The sequence below is a fragment of the Nipponia nippon genome, unplaced genomic scaffold, assembly GCF_047370975.1.
Source record: "Nipponia nippon isolate SJK-2023a ecotype South Korea unplaced genomic scaffold, ASM4737097v1 scaffold_34, whole genome shotgun sequence".
NCBI lineage: Eukaryota > Metazoa > Chordata > Aves > Pelecaniformes > Threskiornithidae > Nipponia > Nipponia nippon.
In genome coordinates, this window is record NW_028262352.1 from 5,470,171 (window position 1) to 5,496,833 (window position 26,663).

The following is a 26,663-nucleotide window of genomic DNA, read 5'->3' on the forward strand; positions in this document are numbered from 1 at the left end:
CCCGTAATCTTTTTTTTGTTGTTGTTTAGGTTCAGAGATGTGATTGCAGTTCTTTCCCTCCACCCCCAGTACTCTTTTGAGAGAGCATAACTTGTGTTTCCTGCTGGAGAGAACCATTGTGCTGACCAAAAACTATAAGCTGGTACACTAATAAATGATTAACACATATGTAGTAAATGGAAAAAAATTGCCAGAGAGGTCAGGCATTGTTTTGAATTTGGGTTTTAGGTCTTGTTATTCTTTAGTAGTTGTTTCTGGCTGTCAGTAGATATCCAGCTTGCCTAAATAAGATAATAATGAAAAACCTCCTGCCACTTTTTAACAGAAAAGATGATACAGGAAAAAGAATTGACTGCTGCTTAAAAAAAAAAAATATATTTTTTTTTCTTGCTGTCAAAGGAACAGGTGTCCTTAGAATAGCTTCATTTCTTTACATGCTTTCAAGTGCCAGTGCATGTATTTACTGCAGCTTATTCCATTGCTGCTCCTCAAAATACTTCTTTTCCTTCTCATTCTTAGATGAACTGATGACTGGTTTCTATTCAGAGAAATTAGAAGTGTCTCCTGTGTCACTGAAACAGACCTGAATGTCCTGGAGAGCATATTAAACTTTAGGGTTAAAACCCTAATCTGTGTTTATCAGAAATCTCTGTTTTAAACTGTGTTTGATTTCAGGATAAGATAGGGAGGAGGAGCTGACAATCTTACCACAGATTTACTAGCACAGTGGTCCATGCTGGTTGATTGTACTGTTAAACTGGGGCCTTGCACTAGTTCTAGTTTCATCCTACTGGACCAGACTTTCCTACCAGGAAGGAACCCGTATGCATTAAAAACCAGGTCATCACTTGATATTTGCAGCTGAATATTCTCTCAGCAAGTCTGCTGAGAAGTGAATTTGCCATGGAGACTGGTCTCTTGGGGTAAGTAGATGGTGCATGTTTTCTGAATAAATTGGGGCATCAGCACTGAATAAAAGGCAGTTGGCAAATGCTAGTATCGCCAAAACCAACAACAGAGTCTGTTAGGTTTCAGCCTTTCTAGCGAGCTATGGGTGTAAACAAAGATGTGCCAAAAGATTTTATCCAGCTCAAGTCTGAAAAGCTCTCTATAGATGAAGTCAGAGCTGGTCGTTTCACCATACTGTGGGGCAGTGTCTCTGTTCATTGGTGAGGTTAATGTTTCTGAGCTGGATCTCTGGGTGTGTTAATAGTCTAATAAATGCAACCTAGATTGTCCACACCCCAAACTCGTGCTTCTCAAATAAATAAATTCCTGGACTGAACCCAGGACGTTTAGAAAACATTCTGAATTATTTAGAATAAGACCATGCTCTTAAACAGTTGCATTGGGACAAAGTGGTGAGAAGCTTCCCTGCTGGTGTGGCTATCCTAGGGCTGAACAGAACAACAGCTCTGGAGTACAGGACTGCTTGGGAGCTATTTTCCCATCCCCTTGGACACAGCTTATTCAAGGTGGGAAGTGGGATGTTGTGGCTATGCAAGCCACAGGTCCACACCTGTATGAAAGCTGCTGCAACTCAGACCTCGGTTGAAAGCAAAGTACAATTTTATTCATGGGCTGGTCAAGGCTGATGGCTCTGTCCTGTTGCTTAACGTACATGGTACAGATCTTGAAACCCCTTTGTACTCAAACTTTAGTGCCACTGGGCTCCTAAATACTGAGCACTTAAACGTTGCATGGGCAAATGCAATAATAGCACCTTAGAAGTTACCACAGAAGATGTCTCAGCCTTGGGCATTACAGATTGCAGACTCGTGTAATCTGTAGGCTAAATTCTTCCTTGTATATTATAGATTTCTCTTGTTCAAAGAATCTCTTTACACAGCCATGATTAGGGGAGGTCATTTACGTTTGCACAGTGCTGACCTTGGCCGTAGTGGGAGATCCTGGGTTTTACTCAGTATTTATCGGTGCTTTTGGTTAGTAACTTCTTTGTGTTTAGGTACTATGAGAAATAATTTTGAAGGGAAAGAAGTGATTCACTTAGCGTATGAAGTGTATACTTCAATGGCAGAGACCGAAATAAAGAAAATCTGCAGATACGTTAGACAGAAATGGCCATCAGTCAAACATATTGCAGTGCACCATAGACTTGGGTATGTATGGCCAGACCACATCCTTCTGCAAGTGGTATATTAATCCTTGTCTGGTGCATGGTTGTGCTTATATAGTTGCAGGATGTTCAGGAGTCTATATAAACTGTAATGCAGTAAAGCTGGCTGCAGGATCAAGCTCTTGCTGCACAGCTAAGTTTCAGAAATAGTCTTTTTCAAAACGTGTGTTTTGGTAGTATTTGCTGGAATCCATATTTAGACTGCAGGAACCTTGATGCTGGTGTGATGGTTTGAAAGTGGGGAGAAGGGATTGATATCTCATTGCTGGGAAGGGGATGCTGTTGATTTTTTGCCTTTTTTTTCAAGACATGAAGTTGGCACCACTTGGGTTTTTTCTTCTCTCTTCCATTGAGGTGCCACAGAATGTTGGTTTCTTATTGTCAGATTTAAGTCAAATTATGCAATAGGGAACCTGAAAGCTTAGACTATGGGGAGGGGGAGAGGCATGGTAATTGCCAGCCATGCTTGTAGGAGAACCTCCTGTTGTTCCTTGAGCCTTGGATAAGCGTTTTCTGGTGGGTTTAAAACATGGAATACTAGTGTCTGACATACTCTTGACCCTTCACCGTTCATCAGATTTCTCACTGAAGCTAGCAGGATTTGCAGTGTGTGTTGCAAATGCTTGTTTCCTTTTCTCTCAGCAGAAGGAACTTAGAAGGTGATCGCAAAGGGTAATATTAGCTCTGAGGGCTAGTTTCCTTAGATTTCCTCTATAGTCAACAGAGAGAGCAATTCTCTCAAGGGCAGCTCAAAGCACTTAAGCTTAGATTTTTTTCCTCTGAGCTGTTTGCCAGAGGAGTCTTACTATAGAGGGGGGGTTGGGAGGCAGCTTTTGGGAATACTACACTTGTGAGGAGCAAAACAAAACCTTGTGCTACTTCTATTAACTAAGTTTGGAAAAAACAACGCACTAAACAGGAAAAACTTCATCATTTGAAATCAGAATTTGTCAAAATTTAAGTTTCATTGCAAAATCTGCATAGTTTTGAGGCACTTAACTTCTTCTTTCACAAATTCTTGTGCAAACTGAGATGACTTCTCAGGTTTTCAGATAAGAATTGGCCATTCCTGACTTGTTATTGTTCATTATTAAGCCAGCTTCCAGTGAGTTTCCTATGCATTGTTGCAAGTTAGCAATTTTCTCCTCTTAATTCCATAGACTTTATTTAAAAAAAAAAAAAGAAGAAAAAAGCCTATGGCTGGTGGGTGTTTTTATTCTAAAGCATGGAATTTTCACATCTGGTACTGATTTTGGTTGTGGTTTTTTTCTTTTAAAAAGTGTATAATCTTTTAGACATGGCTTGACACTTGCTCAGTATGAATGAGTCAGGAGAGCGTGTGGCCAGAATACTGACGTGACATGGCCACAACTTTTGGGTGCTCTTGATGTTAAGCATTAGCTAAAGCTGCTGTTGTTCCTCTTCTCTCCCTAGTGTGGTTCCAATAACTGAAGCAAGTGTAATTATTTCAGTCTCCTCTCCACACAGAGCAGATTCCCTTGAAGCTGTAATGTACTGCATCAACACCTTAAAAGCGTCCGTTCCAATATGGAAAAAGGTTGGTTTGGGACAAATTTGGTTCTAGGCCTGTGCCAGAGTCTTAGACAACTGGGCTGGAGGCTGCTGCTGCTCTTAAGGGAAGGAGCTGAAGCATTACAAGCAGCAGTTGTTCCTGACGGGATGACAATGTTTAGCACCAGTGAGTTTCCTCTAATGCAGCCAGGCCCATCTGTGGCAGGTAGGGCACCTGGGAGGCCCTCCCTTGCCTGTACCCTGGGGTCAAAATGAAGGAGCCCTGAGCTCTCCTCTTTTGGGTGGCAAAAATTCAGTTCTGCACAGGCTTGTGGAAGAGCCTTGAGTCAGCTCTGCTTTGGACAGTGTTGCAGTTTGCAAGTAAAAGTGGCATTTCTTGTCTTTCTGTTTTCCCCTCATCTATGTGGCCTTGAGAAAGCACAAAGCATTAAGCAACAGCACACAATGAAGGGATGTGCAGAGGTCCCAAAGCTAGTATGGGCACACAACAATGTGTGGAGAGACCAGCTCGGGTCTAGAAAGAGTCTCATTGCATAACAAGTGTTGCATGCAAGTAATGAGCATTACCTCTGCCTTCTCTCCCAGGCAAAACTTGGCATGTGGTAACAGTGATGTTCTCTGCATTGCTCCACTTTTCTAATACCTCTTTCAGGAGACTGGAGTTCTGTGGTCTCAGAAAGAATAGTCAGGGGCTCAGAGTCCTGCTAAATTTGCTGCTTAGGACTAGACTGCTGCTGGGTAGTCCAGTCTGTCCTGAAGATGTAATACTTACTGTATTTTGGGTATTGTTGTAATTTTAATTTTTTTAATATTGACAGTTTATATACACTTAAATACTCTCATTCCTAAATATAATGGTACAGTAGGTTAACATAGCAACATGTAAAAAGGGCAGTATTTCAGATAAGAGTGCTGCGTACTCTACAGCTTTTACATAATTTCTTCTAGATCTCTCCTGAAGTGACTTCAGCATAGATGGGCCCTTCTAAATTTAATGGGGTTCAGCCCAAGGTTCAGGATCTTCCCATATGTAAGTTGGTATGTTCTAAGGATGCTGTCCTCTTTTCTGTTTGCCAGCTAAGTGCTGTGTAGTCCTGTTGTGATCAGTAAATAACAGCAGGATGGCTGTTGAGTTGTTTGGCCTGGCTTGTGGCTGTATGTAGCAGATTCCCACAATATTTCCCATTCTTTGTTTATATTTCCAGGAGATTTATGAGGACGAATATTCTTGGAAAGAAAACAAGGAATGCTTTGGGGCAAATTCAGAAAAATAACTGTGCTCTTTTTAAAATAAAGTGGTACTGTTCCTAATGAGCATAGTGGTTTAGCTTTGAGTTGTTTTTACAGAGAATCTATATGTTTTTAAGCAGTTGTAATAGTCATTTCAATTTGAACAATTTACTCATTCATTTCATTCAGTCCTAATTAATAAGTAGGGTTTTTAAGTGTTCTTGACTCTCCTTTGAAATCATCACTTTGTGCTTTTTAATATGGAGTCAGTTTTTAAAACAATCTTCCCTAAAATTCTTGGTTGCAAGGTATTTAGTCCTCTGTGATATATACTGCTTTAATGCCTTTATATTGCTAGTCTGTGTTCACTGTCTGCATGGGAGGTCACAACAGGACAATTGGAATTTTTTTTTTAACCTTAAAATCCTGAGTTTAATTTTATATGAATGCAGAATCAGTTTGCAAGCTTTATGCTATTTTGACATTCTTGTAACATGAAAGCTACTTGAAGTAGATTAAACATTTTGGTACAGACAGAGAAGAAAATATAAACTATACCCCAGAGTTATTAACTTTTTATTAGTGGTTACTTTCCAGTAGCTGTGTCTCACAGAAACATTTTTACTGTGCAGCTGATATTACAAGTCCATTACATTTAAAAAAATATGGACAGACCTTGATTCAAAGTTAGATCTAATATTCTACCAGCAACAAACTTGGATTAGCAATAACACGCAAACCTGTAACTACTTAATGATGTATAGACATCATCAATACTGAAGGAGCTTTTTTGGCTGTGTAATTGTATGGTGCTGCAGGAAAAAAAAGGAGGCTATTATTACAAAAAGGCAACTATAAGAATAACTTTAATTTGCTTTAGTAGTTTGACTTTAGACAGGTTAGGATTCAAAGTCATCAAAATGGATTAATTTTTCCAAAGGAAAGTGCATCTATTGAACTTTTTGCAGTTTATATATGTATTTATATTCACATTTATGATTTTAATACAGTTTTTCTTTTGTTACTGTTTTGAAACTTAGCTAAAAAGACTGACATAGCATGCCTGTGCTTCCACTGGAAACAATGGGCTGCTCATCTGAGTAAGATAATTGCATTTATATTATTGTTCTGTGCCATGATAGTGTTTAGGTGTTAAAAGTTCAAAGTCCCATTGTGTATGGCATTTTTATTCATGCTGAGAGGCAATTTTATCTAGTGCTCGTTATCAATGTAGACAAGATGGATATAAAGGAAGAGAAATGAGGTAAAGAGAAGTAAAATTATTTGCTCAAGCTTGTATATCGTTACATCACACAACACTTAAGCCTCAGCTGTATAATCCATTTCATTGTGTCTGCAGTAAAAAAAAAAAAAATCTACAAACAGCTGCTAGCTGCACAAAATAAAACCAGAAAATTAGGCAATGATCTCTTTCCCAGTGATCTCAATCAATTTTAATACTTAGTGATGGTTACTGTATCCAGCTTAAGTAAAACCCAGTGAAACACACAACTTCAAGCAGAAGCATGGTTAAACTGTGCTCATTAGCTTACGGATGCACTTTCCTCAATGGAAGTGAGCAAGTCCTTGCTCTGCAGGACAGCAGCTGCTCCTTGTGCGCATACACGTATGTAGCCTCCAAACCACGTGGGCCCTGTTATCTAGACAGAACGGAGCAAGTTCAAGGTTGAATTTTCCTTTGCTTTGGAGGTTAGAGAGAAGCCCTCTACTATTTGAATGTCATTTTTACTGGGAATTGTACAGAAACCTGAGTACAGATCACTTCCTCTGTCAAATAATTCTTTTTGTTTTTAGAGAAAAAAAAAACTAACATGCAAACTGTTTCACATTTTTGGTGTTCATTTTTCCATGTTCATGTTTGCTGTTACCATGCAACTAATTAGTGTATTAATTTCGCAAAAATAAATGCCTAATTTGCCTTGTGGTGGATGGTTTATGAATGAAGTAAAACCTATGCAGTGCTTTCATACTGGTGCTGTGCTTTGATACAGAAAACCAGTGGTATTTAGAACAGTTAAATTGTACTTGGTGCCCTATGATCGGGGCAATTCCTGTGGATTCACTGTGTTGCAGCACTAGAGAGGCACTAGTGCAGTCTCCTGGAAGATTTCTCCAGGGTGACCTTAAGTGCACCTTCCCCATCAGCAATGAAGCTGGGAAGGAGGGTGCAGAAAAGAAGAGAAAGAATAATTGTGTACCTCCCTCCCCACAGTGACCAGGAACAATGAATGGAAGAGATGATGTACTGAGTCACAGCTGAGCGTTACAATGTGCATACACTGCCATGGTCAAAACAATGAAATGTCATTTTGTGTCCTAGCTGTGCATGAGGCATGTACTGCTTTGTTCTGGAACAATGATGTATCAGTATTGTGTAACTTTGGGTTCTTCAGCTGGCATCTAAAAGCGAAATGGAAAAGCCCCTAGGAGGGATGATGTGCATAATTAGAGGTAAAATGTATCTCACTGAAATTTAAGTCCATACTCCAAGCTCGGTGTTCTGGCTCCCTCTGTAGGGCTACCCTCTCTGCTAGGGAGATATCTTAAGAGGGCAAATTACTCTGTTCTAAGATAACTGCCTAAGGCTATGTCTAGAAGTGCTTCCAAATTTCTAGGCCAGGGGATGAATCCCAGCTGTGTCCAACTGCATGTCGAGGAATGATATGGCTGCACATCTCCTGGTTTCTACACACGCAGGACTAGGCTGCCGGATGAGGACTACCTTGTTTTCTGGCGAGGTCCATGAGTGGGATGATAGGCAGCTGCAGATCAATATACAATGCAGTCCTAGCTTTCTGGGATGAGTCCAGCTGTTTCTCTGCCTTGGCTATTAACCTTGGGAGGTTAATCCCACCCCTCTGTGGCTCTTCCACCTGTGTCACAGCATGCTGCAGAGGTGGTGGCTCCAGATACAGACAGATGTTCCCAGGAACAGATGCTGCAGACCAGAGGGTAAACATGTGACTCACATAGAGATCTGCCAGATGAGTGGTGTTTGTGGGAGGGAAGTGCATGTCTTCAGAGTGAGAATTTGTCCTTCTGAAAAGATGTCTTGGTCTTGGCTGGCAATATTTGAATATACTGATGCCTTTGTCTGGCGGAATGTCTGTATATCAGCGTTGCTTAAGAGTTTTCTGGCTCAAAATCTTTCATTTGTTCTGTTCTCAAGAGAAGCTCAGCCTGATGCATACTATGAAAACAGTAACTGATGGAAGATTGTCATGAAATAAACTGGTGGGGGGGTTGTGTTATAAGGAGCCTACCCCAGGAGATGGCAGCTGAAAGACGGCTGTGCAGGAGGAGTGGCTCCCAGCCTGCCTGGCTTGCCCAGGTGCTGGCTGTGCTGGGAAATGCAGGTGCTGGCTTCAGCTGTCATTCATGAAACTGCTACAGTTGCACTCAGGAATGAAGCTTTTACATTGCTCAATTTTAAACTAGATTTTTTGGCTTTTCTCTTAGATTACTTTTCCCGTAGCTGTTCAAGGAATTTGTAGTTTTATAGACTAATGCGTTCATTTGCTCCATCAAAAACATTAGAAAGAGGAAACTGCTAAAACTAATTATTAATGAAATGTAATGAAAGCAGACAATGCTAACCACCACCACCCCCAATGCTCTGAAAACTCAATCTTGAGCTCTTCTGTTAAGTGTCCTTTGGAGGTACTTGAAGAAAGAGAGTTAAGAATAGGCTGATGACTCTAAATCGGCAGGTTTTGGGTTTTTTTTAATACCTTAGGCCTGTTTTTTTAAAAACAAACAAACCATGCAATTTGATCTTAGCAAGTGTTACAAAAATTAGCATCCTGATGTATCTTTTTAGCAGTTCTGTTTTAAACATTCCATTTCTACCACTTTAAGAGAAAGAGGCAAATACATTTTAAAAACTGCTAGCACACCAAAGCTGGTGATTGCCTATGAATAATTGATCATAAATGAGAGCAGAAAGGTTGACTTAAAAGATAGAACTCAACTTTTCTGAGGCTGTGAAAATTATGTACACTTTATTAGCTTTAAAGGCAATAAAAAGTTGAGGCAATTAGCTATGGATTTTGAGATGCATTTTCATACCTTCATTTTCTTTAATCTTTAACATGCAAACTTTTGTTGCACCTCAGTTTTGGATATAAAGGGTAATACACACAAGTCAGGATATAAGGAATCTGGCTTTCAATTCTGCAGAACACTGAGACTTGGTGAAAGATGGAGTTTTGTGCCTTAAGATTAGGGTCATCTGATTCTGTATTATAGAAGTGTTAAAGTTGGTAGCCTGAAACTTTATGTACCACTGTTAAAATATGGAGGAGTTGAAAGGGGGGGGGGGGGGGGAGGGAATAAGAGGAAGCTCCATGAAAGTGGCTAGTTTTCAGGTGGTAGTTACTGCCATGACTGTCTTCATATTCACAGCCAAGTTCATCCCCCCCTCTTCCTCCCCCACCGTGCTCCTGCTGAAATGTTGCATTCAGTTTTCTAACGCATGGTGGGAAATAGCCAGAGCTGGTGTCAGGAGATGCTACTGCCAACCAATTCTATATAAAGTGCAGGGCATGGGGCTGACAGAATATGGTGTAATTTTAGATGCCAGTGAAGATAACGTCATGTTTATAGGAAGGCCTGACTGTGGTAAGGTTTTAACACCAACGTAGCTGCACTCAGAGCTATCCAAATAGATATTTTGCACTAATGTGAACTGACTTATACTACAATATAGCTTACTGGTAGTGTTCTACTCATAACTATAACCTACAAGATTTTAAGTGCAGCTTCTTTGTATATCTAGCAGTCATCCCCTTAGGGTTTTCACTGTGTGCTACTGGAACAAAGACATATTTGGCCCCATTTTATATAGTGCTTTTTCAGTAGCATTTCTTCTCTTTAGGGTGCTGTTTAAAAATAAATGCCGTGTTCAGCAGTATTCTTGTTTTTATTGTAGTAATGCTGTTAGGCCCTCAAGTAGGCACTGCAGAGGTATACAGTCCCTGCTCCCATAGAGCTTACGTACTAGCTTTCAGAAGTCAGTTTGATTATAAACTCTCTTGTACATGCCAAATCTACACATAGGCTCATATGAAACTAACTCTGAGTTTGGACTTAATTCAAGAAGTCAGCATCTAGATTCAAGACCAGAATCATATATAACTTGAGTTTGCTGAAGGTATTCCTGACTTCTCTTGCTGCAAGCACAAATGGAAGCACATGCTGAAGCTCAAGATTTCAGAATATTATTTCACCTGTAACACGCTGTTTTTAAAAACTAAAACAAATAAACAAAAAAAGCCCTTGTGCATAATAATACAAAATATACATAATATTTCTAGCATTATTTGCAGTTGTGCCAACTTAAAAGTGCAATAAACTCACCCATTAGAAAAACTGAATTAGCCAATTAAGTATTAATTGTAAAAGAAAAATAAAACTAGCAACTGGAAGTAGTTAGGATACAAAATCTTACCCATTGCTATGCCTTCCCTTTATTTTGGGAAAAGTATTATGTCCAGGCTGGGAGGAAAATCCTGTTGTCTGGGACAAAATAAAACCCAGTGAAGACTAGTAAATTGAATCATTACTGCCTAATTGATAAACTGTTAAATCCCCCAAGAAGTTGGATGTCAGATATTGACCTGTACCTCCCACCTAAGGTGGAAGAAGGAAATCTGGTCAAATGCCTAAATTTCCTTGCAGGCAGCACTAGAAATGAAAGATGCTGCCGTCTGCTCTGTTGTGAAATTCTCCCTCTGGCCTGGAGTGCATGACCCTAGTTATGTAGGAGCTTCCCACATGTACGTGTATAGGGTTTGTTTTCTTCCTCACAAGTTTATACAAGAATTGAGGCAGACAAATTTTTATCTTTATTGTCAGAGCATTTGCCCTCAGGGTTCATAATTACAAGTCAGGAGCTTATTCTTTGGATTTATGCAATTGCTACATTTATTTTTTTTACTTTTAAAATAATTGTTGTGGTCACAAACTCAGCTGATGGCAACAATCTTGTTTGACAATTGAGATTAGAATTTAGATTGTTTTTCAGAATGTTAAAAAAAAAAAAAACCACCCCAAAATATAACATTCATAGATACAAAATAAAGCCCACTGTAACAATATTGGTAGTGCTTCTCAAGATGAAATTTGAAAACCAGTCATAACATTGCAGAGAACATGCTGTAAGTGGTTACGAAATTCATATTTTCTTCTCAGAGAGGTTACAAAGGTTTGCTGGTGCAAATCATTTCTCTAAAACAATAAGGATGGAGTCAATGAAAAAATGAGTTTTCTTCTCCGTTTTCTTCTCCCAGTCTGGAAGCAGTATTTACCACACGTTCATCATCAACTTAATAGAAAATGTCCTTTACACATATGGTACTTGTCAACTGAATTACAAACATGCTGTTCCACAATAATCTGAAATAAATTGTTTCACTCTGCAGTGGATCAGAAGGGTTGCTGGCACAATATGTTACTGTAAACTCTGGACCTGCCAGTTCTAAGGGCTAAGTTTGTTTAAAAAGCAAAAATTTATAAGAAAAGGCACTATACATTTTTAAAAAAAACCAAACTGTCCTGCAGTTACTCTTATAATAGAGTAGAATCTGTAAAATATTTTCATCTATAAAAAAGACACTTTCATTAGAAATGTTTAAATGTTATTAAGCTTTAAGGCATTCCAGCTGAAGAGCCAACTGGATCACAACTACTGTTGGTGGCTCAGATCTCTCTTTATCCATATAACTCATCATCTTTAGTCTTTGTCCTTTGTGAGTTCTGTAATTTCATCGATATCTTCTAGATCCTGTGTCATTTTCTCATACTGTCTCTTGAAGAAGCCAAGCTGTGAGAAGTATTAAAATAACACCACATCACAGTCAGTCATCAAGAGTTACATTTCTCAGCTAAGCTAAATAGTGTGATGGTAGAAATGCATGTGTGCTTGCGCACACACATGGTGTTTGATTTGTAGGCAATTCCTAACTGTAAAATGAAAGGAGCTGGGCCTTAAACTCCTGCCTGGTGCAACTAAATGCCAGAACAGCAGTGCTGAGTAGCCAGTTGTCTCCCTGCCAAGATACAGGCATCTCCAGGCTGCTTTAATGTGCCAAGGAGCCCTTGAAGCACCAATGCCCTGGCACACAAAAACTTTTCCCTCCCCTTAATCTAGGTATCCTCGGTAAATGACTTTTTGCCCTCACCCTTCTCTGTTCTCTTTTTGTCTGTTCAGTGTATATCTTATCTCCTTGCTTCTATTCCTCAGCTTTGCCCACTGGGAATATCATGGGATTTCAGAGCCCAACTGGGGAGTTGTAGAAGGAGGCAGGCAGTGTCAAAAGAAAAAAAACGCCACTGCCCTTGTTTTGAACCATTGGCAACTCATTTATCATCTTCATGTTGCCAATTTCTATGGGGACCCATTTTAGAATTTTGATTTTTAAAGCACTTCTAAATGCTCCCATCAAGGGCGTAATGCCAATGCAGTATTATTCTTACCACTAAACTGCATGTGCAGTTTTGTTCAGCACCAGAGAAGAGAGATTCCAAAGAAAATAGCCCAAATGTATTTATCCCTTTCTGCTTTTCTTTTTAAGAATGTAAACACCTACTTACTTTCCACAAAACAGCAACCAATATTAACAGCAAGAGGAGTCTAGCCAATATACTGCCAATCACAACACCAACTGGTATCTCGGCTTTCTCATCCGGCTTCATTATTATAACTGGGATCTGAAAGCAGAGAGATTGTGTGTTAAGGGTTAATGTTAACTGCATATTTGTAAACCAAATGCTTCATTAATCAAGAGCAGCTGGACTGCACACATTCCAGGATCAATAACTGGAACACACCAAGCAATTACAGCCCTTTCACTGGTGTCCACAGGTACCTGGTTGCACCACCATGGCACATTGGCAGTGCCAGTTAAGGATTAGGAACCCTCATCACTCTTAGCCATACACAACAGGCAGAGAAGCAATCTCTTCCTGCCAGCTTTCTGCCTCTCCATTAACAGGAGGTCTTTCAGAGTTGTCCCCATAGTGCACAGATGCACCATCACTAGGTAAACCAGACATGCTTGCATGCAGGCTGGGAATGGCCTGGTGTAGAGCCCCATCTGCTCAAAACAGACTTTTGCTGCGTCAGCTGGAGAAGAACTACTTCTAACTGAGCATTATCAGAGCCTGTTATCTGTGATGAGCAGCTGTAGAAGGCAATACAAATCATGGAAGCCAGACACCATCATGCACTCATTGCATCTGCTGAAATTTCTCCCTTCCTGCCAGGCAGGTGGTACCTCTGTCTCCTTTGCCTGCTGTTCCTACCTTCTGGGAAACCACTAACAACTTGTTAGATCTTCTCATGTTAATCTGTGTTCTCCTGAGTCAACTGCAAGAATTTGCAGTAAGATGTATGGGTCAAACAGGAGTATTTCTAGCACACCTATGCTTCCTGAACTACAAGCAATGCCAGAGAGCTCCCAGAACAGCATATAGTGTCTGGCAGTTAGTTTTCAGGTGATACCCTATTTAGTTGGATTGGGTATGACCAACTATATAGTTACATATAACATAGTTGTTCAGGGAGACATTGCTCTAATATTTGTGAACTGTCAAATCTTTGGATTTAATCTTGGAACGACATAGTTTTAGCATGAAGGTTTTTTTTCCTTCCTGAAACATGATAAAAGAAGTAATGTAGGTTTACGTTCTCAGTGCATTTGTCTGGTGTAATTTAATCTTAGGCTTTCTGGGAAACTTGCACTGGACTGACATCTCAGTGATTTAAGTCATTTCTGCTGGAAGGCTCCAATGTTTTGCTAGGTGTGGCTACATGTATTCCTTTCACTGAGGCAGGCTGGCTTTGTGTATTTTCTAACCAAATGGCCATAATGATGATTATAGCAGGTTAACGTTCTGTCCTCCAGCTGGCAGTCCTTTCCAATTTGGAAAAAATCTGAAAGCTTTTATGCAAAGATATCTAAGCAGCTTCCCCACATAGCATCACAAGGCAATATTAATTCATTTGGCTACATGGCAACCCAGCTTGTCCAAATTAAAGAGCCAATCTCATATGTATGTGCAGTTTGCCTAGTAATGCTTTCTCCATTAACAGTGAAGTGGCACTTTTGGAGAGGTAAATGTATGCCTAAGAACAAATGTCTTCCTTAAAGTAAAACTGTGGTCAGTAAGATACCACGGCTGGGATTCACATCATCTAATGTTATATCTACAATATAGACCCTTGGCTTCCAATGGAGAAAGATAGGCTCTTTTAGGGCATAATTCACCTTACCTATTTTTTAGAATCATCTTTTAGATGAGATGAATTACATCTCAGAAATACCTATTCTTTCTGTAGGTTAGGGTTTATAGAAGGGCTAACTCTGATGTGGATGATTAATGTAGATATTAAGTTGGATGAATCCTACCAACCCAGTTACTGGTCTAAAATAACAGGGCAAGTAGGGACACACTCAGATTGCTACTGCACTGTCCCATTCCCAAGGAAGTGTGAAGGGCACATCTGGCCTGCCAAGAAGTATATGCAGTGCTGGGTACTGACTCCATCGCTGAAGTGGCAAAGGAAACTGTCTGCCCTAGGGAGAGTGTACCTCCATCAGCTGGCACATTTGCCAAGACTTCTCACAGGGCAAGATGCTATCAAGTAAGGATCAGGCTGTAAGCCTCACCAAAAGCCACTGTGTTTCTTAGGAGTCCTGTGGATAACTTTCAGGGTCTGTTCAGCCACTGACTCAGAGCTGTAAAAGTCCCAGCTGCAGATGTTTCAATGGCTGGCTCAGGAATTACCTTTTATTTGTCAGCTGACTTAATCAACAGTCATTTGAATAATTATTCAAATTCTGGTTCTCCTGAAATCACCAACAGAACTGTTGTGATGTAAGTTTGGCAGTATCATGGTCCAACTGTGGAAAAATGCCCAGTAATACATGGTTTATGAGCTACCTAAAAAGCCTGTACAATTAATTGGAATATTTGCATTGTGCATTAATGAGTTTCGTCTCCTAGCAGAAATAATACCATGCCACAAAGATGAGGCACTCAGCACACTTCAAATACAGGCATGTAATTTTCCTGCAAAACCATGGCATTATTTCCAGAACTACACATATATTCCCTTTGCTTCTTCAGGCACTGGAGGTTTCCCTGAATACAAATGGGTCTATTTAGAGGTTCTTTACAAGAAATGGAGTGATCCATGAGAAAACAATGACAAAAAAAAAATAGTACTTGTCGTGGTTTAACCCGAGCCGGCAACCAAGCACCACGCAGCCGCCGGCTCACTCCCCCCACCCCGGTGGGACGGAGGAGAGGATCGGAAGGGCAAAAAGGGAAAGCTCGTGGCTTGAGATAAGAACAGTTTAATAACTAAAGTAAAATAAAAATAGAACAGTAGTAGTAGTAATAATAATAATAATAAAACCAAGTAATAATAGTACAATAGTAATACAAAGCAAGCGATACACTCTATAATTGCTCACCACCTGCCGACCGATGCCCAGCCCGTCCCCAAGCAGCGATCGTTGCCCCTCCCCCAGCCAACTCCCCCCAGTTTATATACTGGGCATGACATCATACGGTATGGAATAGCCCTTTGGCCAGACTGGGTCAGCTGTCCTGGCTGTGCCCCCTCCCAGCTTCTTGTGCACTGGGCAGAGCCTGGGAAGCTGAGAAGTCCTTGACCAGTGTGAGCGCCACTTAGCAACTACTTAGCAAGAACAAAACGTCAGTGCATCATCGACATTGTTTTCATCCTAAACCCAAAACACAGCCCCATACCGGCTACCAAGACGAAAATTAACTCTATCCCAGCTGAAACCAGGACAGTACTGAATTATGATCTTATTTCCACATTGAGATAGGTAATCAATAACTGCTTTCGTACATATTTAATTGAATCTTCCATGGCCTGTGAATGGGCTATGCTACACATTCTCACAGATATTTGACTCCCTTACTAACTTGCATTTTGGTCTTCAAAGGCCTTGGTTATTTTTATGGATAAAACAGGCTGGTAAATCCTGTAAAAATAAATCTAAACTTAATATTACAAATGGAAGTGTGTTCCTCTCTAGATAGGCCAAGAGAACAAGGTATCTTTTTACTACAACATCACCACAGCACTAATGTATTCTTCAAGTGTTGTTTATGTTTGTGTATAGTGGATGGAAACCTTGGGAGAAGGATTCTAGACTAACAAAGTGGTGGTTTGGAGACTTTTCTTGAGATTACTTGTGTCTATGTTGTCCACATGACAGCCATTCCAAATGCAAAAAATGCTCCACATTCTTTTACAAATGAGATTAAGTATATTTGCTGGAGACCTGTGCCAAACATCTGTCTACAAACATCAAACCAAATATACTTACAGAAGTAAGACTATAAATCAGATTTGGTAAAATGTTTCCCAGAGCTCATTTATCTACAACAATTAATTCTGTCACAGAAAGAAGTCCAAATTTTGATCTTTTCATGAACAGGAAGCTAAATGAATTTCAGAAGTTTCTAACTGAGTTTTGCTGATAGTTCTACAATCTATTTGAGATCTGCAGATTTTAACTGTCTGGTTTATATAGCAGTCGGCTGAAATTAAAACATTTTAGTAACTTAAGGGAGGATGTATATAGCCAAAAGGATACATTAGTTCAACATAATCAAATGTCATCAGAGTTTGTAATTTGCTATGTACTCCTAAAGGACACTGAAAATTAAATATTATCACTTTAATACAGTAAAAGATAGAGAAGTTGAAAAAAATCTACTTATCCATCACTTACAGTTAGGGTATTCTCTCCAATTATAAATAACTTGGGGTTATGTGTATAGATAGCCTCTGCAGAGAGTTGTAATGTATGGAAAGTTGACTGAAAGAGAAGATTAAAAAAACTGTAAAGCTCTATTACAGGGCAAATTGATTAGAATATAGACATCCTAAAAATAATTCTCTTGCTTTGAAATGAAGACTTCAGAACCAGAAAAAAATCACAGTATTAAGAAAATTAAAATTATATTTCTTTTTATTTGTCCCAAGCTAATGTGTCTATGGAAATAATAATGTATCAGTAATCCAGACCTAATTTTGCTGGTTTTACTTATTAGCAATGAAACTGGAGAACTGGCTTTTCTTCTTTAACATATAGTTCAAGCAAAACAGAAGAATTTTATTATATATCCATTTTTATAGTTATTTCAAAGATGTCACTGCTACTAGCAGGGAAGAGATGGAGAAAAAAAAATAACAGTAAGAAAAGGAGAAATAGCTCAGCAACAAAAGACAGATGGGGACATCTCTCTGGCCTTTGAAAGAAATGGAAACTGGATGTTCTTTCCCTTCTTTCCCCCCTCACTTCTATCCAATGCTTCTGTTTTTCCCCAGTTATTTTTTCCTATCACTCTGTTCCTCTCCACCGCTCAAATTCTGACATCACTCCCTCAGCTTAAACAAAGATGACAACAAAAATCTTAAGCCAATTCCTATTTGAAAAGGGACCTTGTGCCAGATAACACTTCCTTCTGTGCATGTGTCCAGAGGCAGAGGAGCACAACTGTGCAGACACTACCAGCTCACCACTGTTCTTCTCCCTGTGCATGGGAATGGCCTCAGGTTCACAGGAGCACTCGCCAGCTGTACCAAATGCAATGAGTGCTCTGTCCTTTTGCCTCCTCAACCATTTCTCTGTGGCTGGTTCTAACAAGCCTACAGCCCCCAGCAGGGTCAGGTACTGTGGGCTTGACACAGGAAATGTGAGTTACCGTGGGTCCGCAGCAGCTGATGCACACTGAATTGACCATCCCTGCAGTGTACAGTTATTGCATGCCTGCACCGTGGCCATCTGCCCAAGTGGTCTGTCCTGCACTCCAAAATGGTTAGAAACCTGCCTGAGCACTATTCAAGGCACCTTGTTAATTCCTAAACACATCTTTCCTTGCTTTGCTTAGCAGGTACCAGGAAGCCTGCTGTCCTCTTCTTGGACAGTGACTGATTGCCACTAAATAAAAAGGCTGATTATGTGGCATTGTTGGGTACTTGCAAGATTATTTGCACTGAACATTGACAATCAAATAGAAAGTAACAAAATGGGAGATGAGAGGAAAACTGTGACATGCAATCTTCCCTTCCCATCTCCCACTGGTAAACAAATTATTTCCACGTTCTTATGAGGGTAGCAACCTTTTATTCAGGTCTCTACCTTCTGCATACCTGACAGCACTAACAAGTGGTCTTGACCCAGCTGATTTGAAAAATACAATCTTTTACAAAGACAGACAGACAGATGCTTTCCTTCACACACTTGCATAAGTATATTACATTATCAATCTGACTTTTTCCTTTTAAGAGCTGAATGCTGAAGCTGACAACAAGCCTGCTGTTAAATGTCAATACCTGCCATAAGACTCGCCAGACAGACTGAGACTGCATCATGTTCCTGACGCCCTAGGCAAACCCAGGACTCCAAGGCAGTTTGGTTGGTTGCCTAGCTGAGAAGCAAACTGTATGAGATTCAACAAGGCTCAGGGCCGGGTCCTGCACTTGGGGCACAACAACCCCAGGCACCGCTGCAGGCGTGGGGAGGAGTGGCTGGGAGCTGCCTGGCAGGAAAGGACCTGGGGGTGTTGGTCGACAGCCGGCTGAACATGAGCCAGCAGTGTGCTCAGGTGGCCAAGAGGGCCAATGGCATCCTGGCTTGTATCAGGAATAGTGGGGCCAGCAGGAGCAGGGCGGTGATGGTGCCCCTGCACTGGGCACTGGTGAGGCCACACCTCGAGTACTGTGTTCAGTGTTGGGCCCCTCACTCCAAGAAGGCCATGGAGGGGCTGTCCAAAGAAGGGCAAAGAAGTTGGTGAAGGGTCTAGAGCACAAGTCTTGTGAGGAGCGGCTGAGGGAGCTGGGGTTGTTTAGTTTGGAGAAGAGGAGGCTGAGGGGAGACCTTATTGCTCTCTACAACTACCTGAAAGGAATGGGTGATTATGAAAGATTATGAATGATTATGAAAGAACTGAACTCCTTTTGCTTCAATGTTTTTTGTATTAATACACTTCCTAGGGTAATAATTACATTATGCCAATAGTAAAGCAGAAAGTATACTATATAGCTTCAGGTCCCTGTCTGTTTCCTTAGCAAAGCTCTTATTAACTGCATGAAATATATTTTGAAAAGCAAATATTCTGCCACAGCCAATAGGCCTATTAGTCCTTTAGAGTAGCAGTTACAGGAATGTAAATGGAACATAATTTAAGTTTCTTCCACATTGCATATTTGGATCTAAGTTATTCTGATTTATGTAATAAATGCTGTGATCTGGCTAGTTCTTGCGTCTGGTTTTAGCACTTAACTCTTGCCAAACTTCAAGTTTCAAAGTCCAAGCCTGCAAAGACTTGTTTTCCTTTATCAAGTCAGCAGAAGAAAAATATGCTCTGTGAAATAACAGTCTAAGTTGGCCTGAAGTTAAGCATTAACCATCTTCTAAATATGTAAACAGTGCAGGACCAATCCCTCCCCCATTCTACTTGTGCAGTAAGTGCAAGTTTCATCCTTAACCTGCTAAAGACTGTAAGCATTTATCCCCCATCTATTTGCAATTTTTTTCTTATTTGACTGATTCAAAAGCATCAAAATCAGACAGTGAAATCAGGAATGTTTTTTCAACTACATTTTGGGACCAGACTACAAGAGGAGGTAATGAAGCTTCTCGAACCAGAACCATTTACTAACCTTAACTGAGAAGCTGAACGTGGGGACAATATCTTCAAAATTATTCACAGTGGAAGGAATGTTATGACCAGAGTATACTTCATAGAAGTTGATGTTGGCAAGCCTAATTAACAACCATAAAACAATACATTTCAATTTGGCAGCTGCTTTGAAAACATATGTAACTGGATGTGCTTTCATAGAATCATAGAATCCTAGAATAGTTTGGGTTGGAAGGGACCTTAAAGATCACCTGGTTCCAATCCCCCTGCCATGGGCAGGGACACCTTCCACTAGACCAGGTTGCTCAAAGCCCCATCCAACCTGGCCTTGAACACTTCCAGGGATGGGGCATCCACAGCTTCTCTGGGCAACCTGTGCCAGTGCCTCACCACCCTCACAGTGAAGAATTTCTTCCTTATATCTAATCTAAATCTACCCTCTTTCAGTTTAAAGCCATTACCCCTCGTCCTACCACTACACTCCCTGATAAAGAGGCCCTCCCCATCTTTCCTGTAGGCCCCCTTGAAGTACTGAAAGGCTGCAATAAGGTCTCCCCGGAGCCTTCTCTTCTCCAGGCTGAACAACCCCAACTCTCTCAGCCTCTCCTCATGGGAGAGGTGCTCCAGCCCTCTGATCATCTTCGTGGCCCTCCTCTGGACTCGCTCCAACAGGTCCATGTCCTTCTTATGTTGGGGGCCCCAGAGCTGGACGCGGTACTCCAGGTGGGGCCTCACGAGAGCGGAGTAGAGGGGCAGAATCCCCTCCCTCGCCCTGCCGGCCACACTGCTTGTGACACAGCCCAGGATACGGTTGGCTTTCTGGGCTGCAAGTGCACATTGCTGGCTCATGTTGAGCTTCTCATCAACCAACACCCCCAAGTCCTTCTCCTCAGGGCTGCTCTCAATCCATTCTCCGCCCAGCCTGTGTTTGTGCTTGGGATTGCCCCGACCCATGTGCAGGACCTTGCACTTGGCCTTGTGGAACTTCATGAGGTTCACACAGGCCCACCTCTCCAGCCTGTCAAGGTCCCTCTGGATGGCATCCCTTCCCTCTAGAGTATCAGCCACACCACTCCACAAACTTGCTGAGGGTGCGCTCAATCCCACTGTCCATGTCGCCGACAAAGATGATAAATAATACTGGTCCCAATATGGACCTCTGAGGGACACCACTTGTCACTGATTTCCACCCAGACATCAAGCTGTTGACTGCAACTCTTTGAGTGTGACCATCCAGCCAATTCCTTATCTACCGAGTGGTCCATCTGTCGAATCCATGTCTCTCCATTTTAGAGACAAGGATGCTATGCAGGACAATATCAAATGCTTTGCACAAGTCCAGGTAGATGACATCTGTTGCTCTTCCCTTATCCACCAATGCTGTAACCCCACTGTAGAAGGCCATCAAATTTGTCAGGCACAATTTGCCCTTAGCAAAGCCATGTTGGCTGTCAGCAATCGCCTCCTTATTTTCCATGTGCCTTAGCATAGATTCCAGGAGGCTCTGCTCCATGATCTTGCCGGGCACAGAGGTGAGGCTGACTGGCCTGTAGTTCCTGGGTCTTCCTTTTTTCCCTTTTTAAAAATGGGGGTTATGTTTCCCCTTTTCCAGTCAGCAGGAACTTCACCGGACTGCCATGACTTTTCAAATATGATGGATAGTGGCTTAGCAACTTCATCCGCCAGTTCCCTCGGACCCTCAGATGCATCTCATCAGGTCCCATGGACTTGTGCACATTCAGGTTCCTTAGATGGTCTCAAACATGATCTTCTCCTACAGTGGGCGGTTCTTCATTCTCCCAGTCCCTGCCTTTACATTCTGTGAGTTGGGTGTCGTGGCTAGAGCACTTGCCGGTGAAGACCGAGGCAAAAAAGTCATTGAGTACCTCAGCCTTCTCCATATCCTGGGTAACCAGGTCTCCCATTTCCTTCTGGAGAGGACCCACATTTTCCCTAGTCTTCCTTTTATCACTGACATAATTATAGAAGCTTTTCTTGTTGCCCTTGACATCCCTGGCCAGATTTAATTCTATCAGGGCTTTAGCTTTCCTAACCTGATCCCTGGCTGCTCCGACAATTTCTCTGTATTCCTCCCAGGCTACCTGTCCTTGCTTCCACCCTCTGTAGGCTTCCTTTTTCTGCTTGAGTTTGTCCAGGAGCTCCTTGTTCATCCATGCAGTCCTCCTGGCATTTTTTCCTGACTTCCTCTTTGTTGGGATGCATCGCTCCTGAGCTTGGAGGAGGTGATCCTTGAATATTAACCAGCTTTCTTGGGCCCCTCTTCCCTCCAGGGCTTTATCCCATGGTACTCTACCGAGCAGATCCCTGAAGAGGCCAAAGTCTGCTCTCCTGAAGTCCAGGGCAGTGAGCTTGCTGTGTGCCCTCCTTGGTGCCCTAAGGATCTTGAACTCCACCATTTCATGGTCACTGCAGCCAAGGCTGCCCTTGAGCTTCACATTCCCCACCAGCCCCTCCTTGTTGGTGAGAACAAGGTCCAACATAGCACCTCTCCTCATTGGCTCCTCTATCACTTGGAGAAGGAAGTTATCATCAACGCATTCCAGGAACCTCCTGGATTGCTTATGCCCCGCTGTGTTGTCCCTCCAACAGATGTCGGGGTGTTTGAAGTCCCCCATGAGGACCAGGGCTTGTGAACGTGAGGCTGCTCCTATCTATCTGTAGAGGGCCTTATCCGCACGGTCTTCCTGGTCAGGTGGCCTGTAGCAGACCCCCACTATAATGTCACCTGTCCCTGCCCTCCCTTTAATCCTGACCCATAAGCTCTCTGTCAGCTCCTCATCCATCCCCAGGCAGAGCTCCATGCACTCCAGCTGGTCATTGACATAGAGGGCGACACCCCCTCCTCGTCTCCCCTGCCTGTCCTTCCTATGGAGCCTGTACCCTTCCATTCCAACACTCCAGTCACAGGAGCCATCCCACCACGTCTCCATGATGCCAATAAGATCATAGCCCTGCAGGCGTGCACACGTCTCTAACTCCTCTTTTTTATTCCCCATGCTGCGTGCATTTGCATAGAGGCATTTAAGTTGGGCCCCCGATGCTTTGGTTTGTTGTAAGTTCGTGAAACAGGTCAGAAGTGCAGTCAGAGATAAAATAAGTCACTTGTACTGCTGTTTGAATTTTACAAAGTTGGTTAAGAAAATACATGGTATACTGAAGCCCGTAGCTGGAGCAAGCACGTGAAGGTAAGACAGGAGGCCTGCATGAAACGCAGGCTCTGCTCAGCCTCCTGCACCCCATGGTGTTTCAGCGCTATACTGCAAGCTCCTCTCCCAGGCACAAACTGCAACTTTCAGCCTTGCAGTGGTCTTCATCCTCAGAAGAGGCCCCCTGACAGTCCCCCTTGGTACATCTATAACAGCAAATACCAACAGACCCCAAGGGAGATCCTGGGCCCTAACGCCATAGACCACAGGCAGGCTTGTTTCCACACTGCCTGGGTGTGGAAACACACACAGCACCCCGCTTGTGTGCATGGTACATATCCCATAGCCCTCTGTATCCTCTGGGCCACTTTCTTTATTATTTATGGTTTTTTTTCATTAAAAATTTCCAAAGTAACATGAGGGTGGTTACAGCCCACCGTAGCATGAAATTACAGGTGTATGATGGAAGGATGTGGTACGAGAGCCTGTGGATGCTCGAGGGGCTCAGCCAGCTGGGACCGCGTTCAAAGACAAGAAAAGCATCCCTGTGTGGTATATCGTATCCATATGCTACTGTGAGCAGCTCCTCCTCTGAAGCATCCCAGAACTGTTTCTGGTCTTCATCCTCGAGGAGGCTAATTTGAGCAGTCAAAAACCAAGCTGGGGAGTGAGTTAACAAGGAGCAGGGGCTATCTTGATTCCCTACATCAGCTCTTCCTGTAGCACAAGGTACAAATCCCTCCTCTTTAGCAGTACCGCTCTCCCCGTTTAATCTGGGTAACATCTGTGCATACAATCCCAAATTAACACATGTGCCATCTCACAGAGGTGCTTCCTGATCAGTTGTGCTCCTCCATGTTGCATCGTAGATCCTTTTCAGTCCTCCATGCTTCCTCCCATGGGCCCTTTCCTTAAAGGGCCTCCTCACAAGGACTCCTAGGAAAACCCGCATGAAGCATTTTCTGCTTCCTTATTGCTCAAATCTCCAGTCCTTCCAGGATGCACAGTATCAGCTTCCTTGTCCTTGCAGGAGTCACTAGTAAGACTGATTCCCACCTCTTCTCCTGGAAACTCAGATTAGGAGATTTTCCCTAGAAAAGCCTCACTTCAGCAAGATGACACTTTTTTCCTCAACCCTTGTATTTTAAGAGGTTGCTTCTTGGCTAAATTACCTGCCTCAAGAAGGAACTATCTCCAGATAGATATTTCCTAAGTGGAAGAGAGTGTAAAAATGAGCTAACTCCAAGGGAAGCATTTAAAATTGTGCCTTAGCGTAATGTGTACTTCCTTTAGTTCTTTTAAATTGATTCATCTCCAAGAATAACTAATCCTTTTCTGGCTGTAGGGATTCCTTCATGCATATGAAATTGCATTTTCTCATACTCAGGAGATGCACCTGAATTCAAAACCCTGTTTTTCCTCGAGTAACTCTTTTATAGACTCTGTGCCTGGCTTTTTCTGAAGCACTGAGTTTCCATTTGCATTTCTCAGCTAATTAAATTTGCTGATTCAAGTTTACACCATCTCAATTTCCTAGGAGGCTGCTTAAGTTGCTGTGCTAGCCACCTAGTCAGATGCTCCTGTAATCTCTGTGCGGCTGCTAGCTTTAGTAACAAACACTCTGCTTCTCCTGAAGTCTCATTCGACTTTCTCAGAGAGTTGAAACAACTCGCTTCGCTGACTCAAGTGCTTTTTGGCAATTAAAATAATCTGAAAAATTCTGCACAACTCCAGAATTGATGCACCCAGCTGCGGTGAATCCAGGGCTTCTGAATATTTCGAAACTGCTGTTGCAAAGCAGGTTATTAAACTCAGCTTCTGTACTGTGTTCCCAATTCCAGCTCAAGTCATTGCATGCAACCAACAGTTCTTGTAGTTACAGTGGTCTTTTTGAATATTCATTTCCCAAATTCATTGTTGCTGTGCATTTTTAAGTAGCTTCCTCTTTTTCACATTTCTGTCATTCTTTGAATAATTACTATTTATTTTCTACCAGTTTATGTTTACAAATTTTTAATGCTTTGGGACGCAAAAGCATTTTTTCCACCAAGAATTGGTGACCAAGTGCATCAAATATAACTACATATAGTTTATCCTAGAAATTCAGTAATTGGGAAAGATGAACAAATCTTTTCTTTGATGAAAAGTAAAATATCCTATCTTGATCCAAGAGTCAAACCAGTGTATTTTTGTTTCAGTTCTAATTTAAGTTAAACTGAAACTGAAGTTATTCTTGTTTGGAATAGTAACAGACTATTGTTTCAGTGCATCCCAGATCACTGGGGGTTTCCAGGGCTGAAGATAAGAGGTTTCAATGGCATGAAATAAAGATCAGTCTTAAAGGGATTTTTGTCTGTCTTTCTCCCCTTGTCCACCCAACTGGCTCTCCTTACAAACTGCCCTTCCCAGGGTAAAGGATCCCTTTTGCAACAGCCTCAACCTGCCTTCCACAGGGAGGGGAAAGGGCTGACGCCAGGAGGGAAATGGTAGGTGTGAGCCAGAGTCTCCGGGTGCATGGGACAGTGGGGTGTGCTGCTCCCACTGCCACCGCAGCTGCAGCAAGGGGGAATCTGCCATGTGCCACCTCAGGTTTCAGTTCAAATCATTATCTCAAACTGCTAACAAGTGTTTACATTTTTGGTTCAGTTTCAGCAGATATGTCCGTAAAAATGTATTTATTTTTTAATTTTTTAATTTCTTTGCTGAGAGTTTGAATTGGGGCATTTTTGTTTCTTTTTGTTGTTGCACTTTTGTTCAGTTTTGATCAGTAACTCCAGATTTGATCCAACGTCACTACATTTGAGCCCAGAGGCCCACCCTTATTATATAGTATATACTAATTATATTATCAAAACCACAAGCACTGTTTGGTTTTTATACTGCTTCCATTCACATGAGCATCTGATCCCCTGTGCAGAGGTAAACATGGATCCACAATTTCTTACTACATATTCCATAATTTTTTGTGTGTAAGATTATTGGAAGAACATGAGGTTCTGCTATTGTTGATGAAGTGGGAATTTTTTATGACTTCCAAAATGAAAACAAAGTTTCACTGTCTTTTCAAGACTGTTACTATATTCAAATGCCTTTGAAAAATGACAGCAACTCTTTATATTATTCAGCATACCTTGTGAAGTGAATTTCTGCATCATACCATAAAAGGTGACCTGGTTGTCCAGTTCTTGCTCTTCCTTACTTTCACTGTTCATCAAAACACATTTAAATCGGATGTTATATTATTTTATACAAATAAGGTATTAATACCTAACTTGCTTTCATATGATTATATACTTTACCTCAATGCACAAAAACTTAGAACTGCCATATTCTGAAGATTTTTCAGGTTAAAATCAAAACTAATATCAAAAGATACCTATGGAAGAGACAAGGAACACACAATAAATGAGTTGATGGTACAACATTCAAAGCACTTCACAATAACAACATAATTATTCATATGTGTAAACGTCTAGAATTGCCCTCTGTATCTGAATTCACCTATTTCTGTGTAGTATTTCAGTAATTTCTAATACTACAGAATTGCTTTGTTCTCTCACCTACAAATTGACATTGTTACATAAACATTAGCTATTTGCATTTTTAAATGGTGTATAACTAGCTACAAGCTGCAACAAAAGGTGTTCAGGTTTGTGTCAATTACGTGCTTTTAAACACTAGTACTGACACAACCTTTGTATTCATTCTTTTCTTCTATTCACTCCAACAGGTCCACTTTGACCAATGCCATTAAAAATTCAGAAAAAACTTAACTTTTTATATCTAATTAGGTTTTTTGGTTTTGCTTCTCCCCCTCCCCCCCCCCCCCGAACATCATGTTTCTATTCTCTCTGGCAAGTTTCTTATTGCTCCAGTTGACT

General features: G+C 41.5%; 2 pseudogenes; one reads left to right on the forward strand and one right to left on the reverse strand.

Moving 5' to 3' along the window:
- Positions 1 to 1,050: 1,050 nt before the first annotated feature.
- LOC104018471 (molybdopterin synthase catalytic subunit-like) lies at positions 1,051 to 4,944 on the forward strand (annotated as a pseudogene).
- Positions 4,945 to 11,654: 6,710 nt separating this feature from the next.
- LOC104023088 (integrin alpha-2-like) overlaps positions 11,655 to 26,663 on the reverse strand; it is a 41,654-nt pseudogene continuing 26,645 nt past the window's right edge.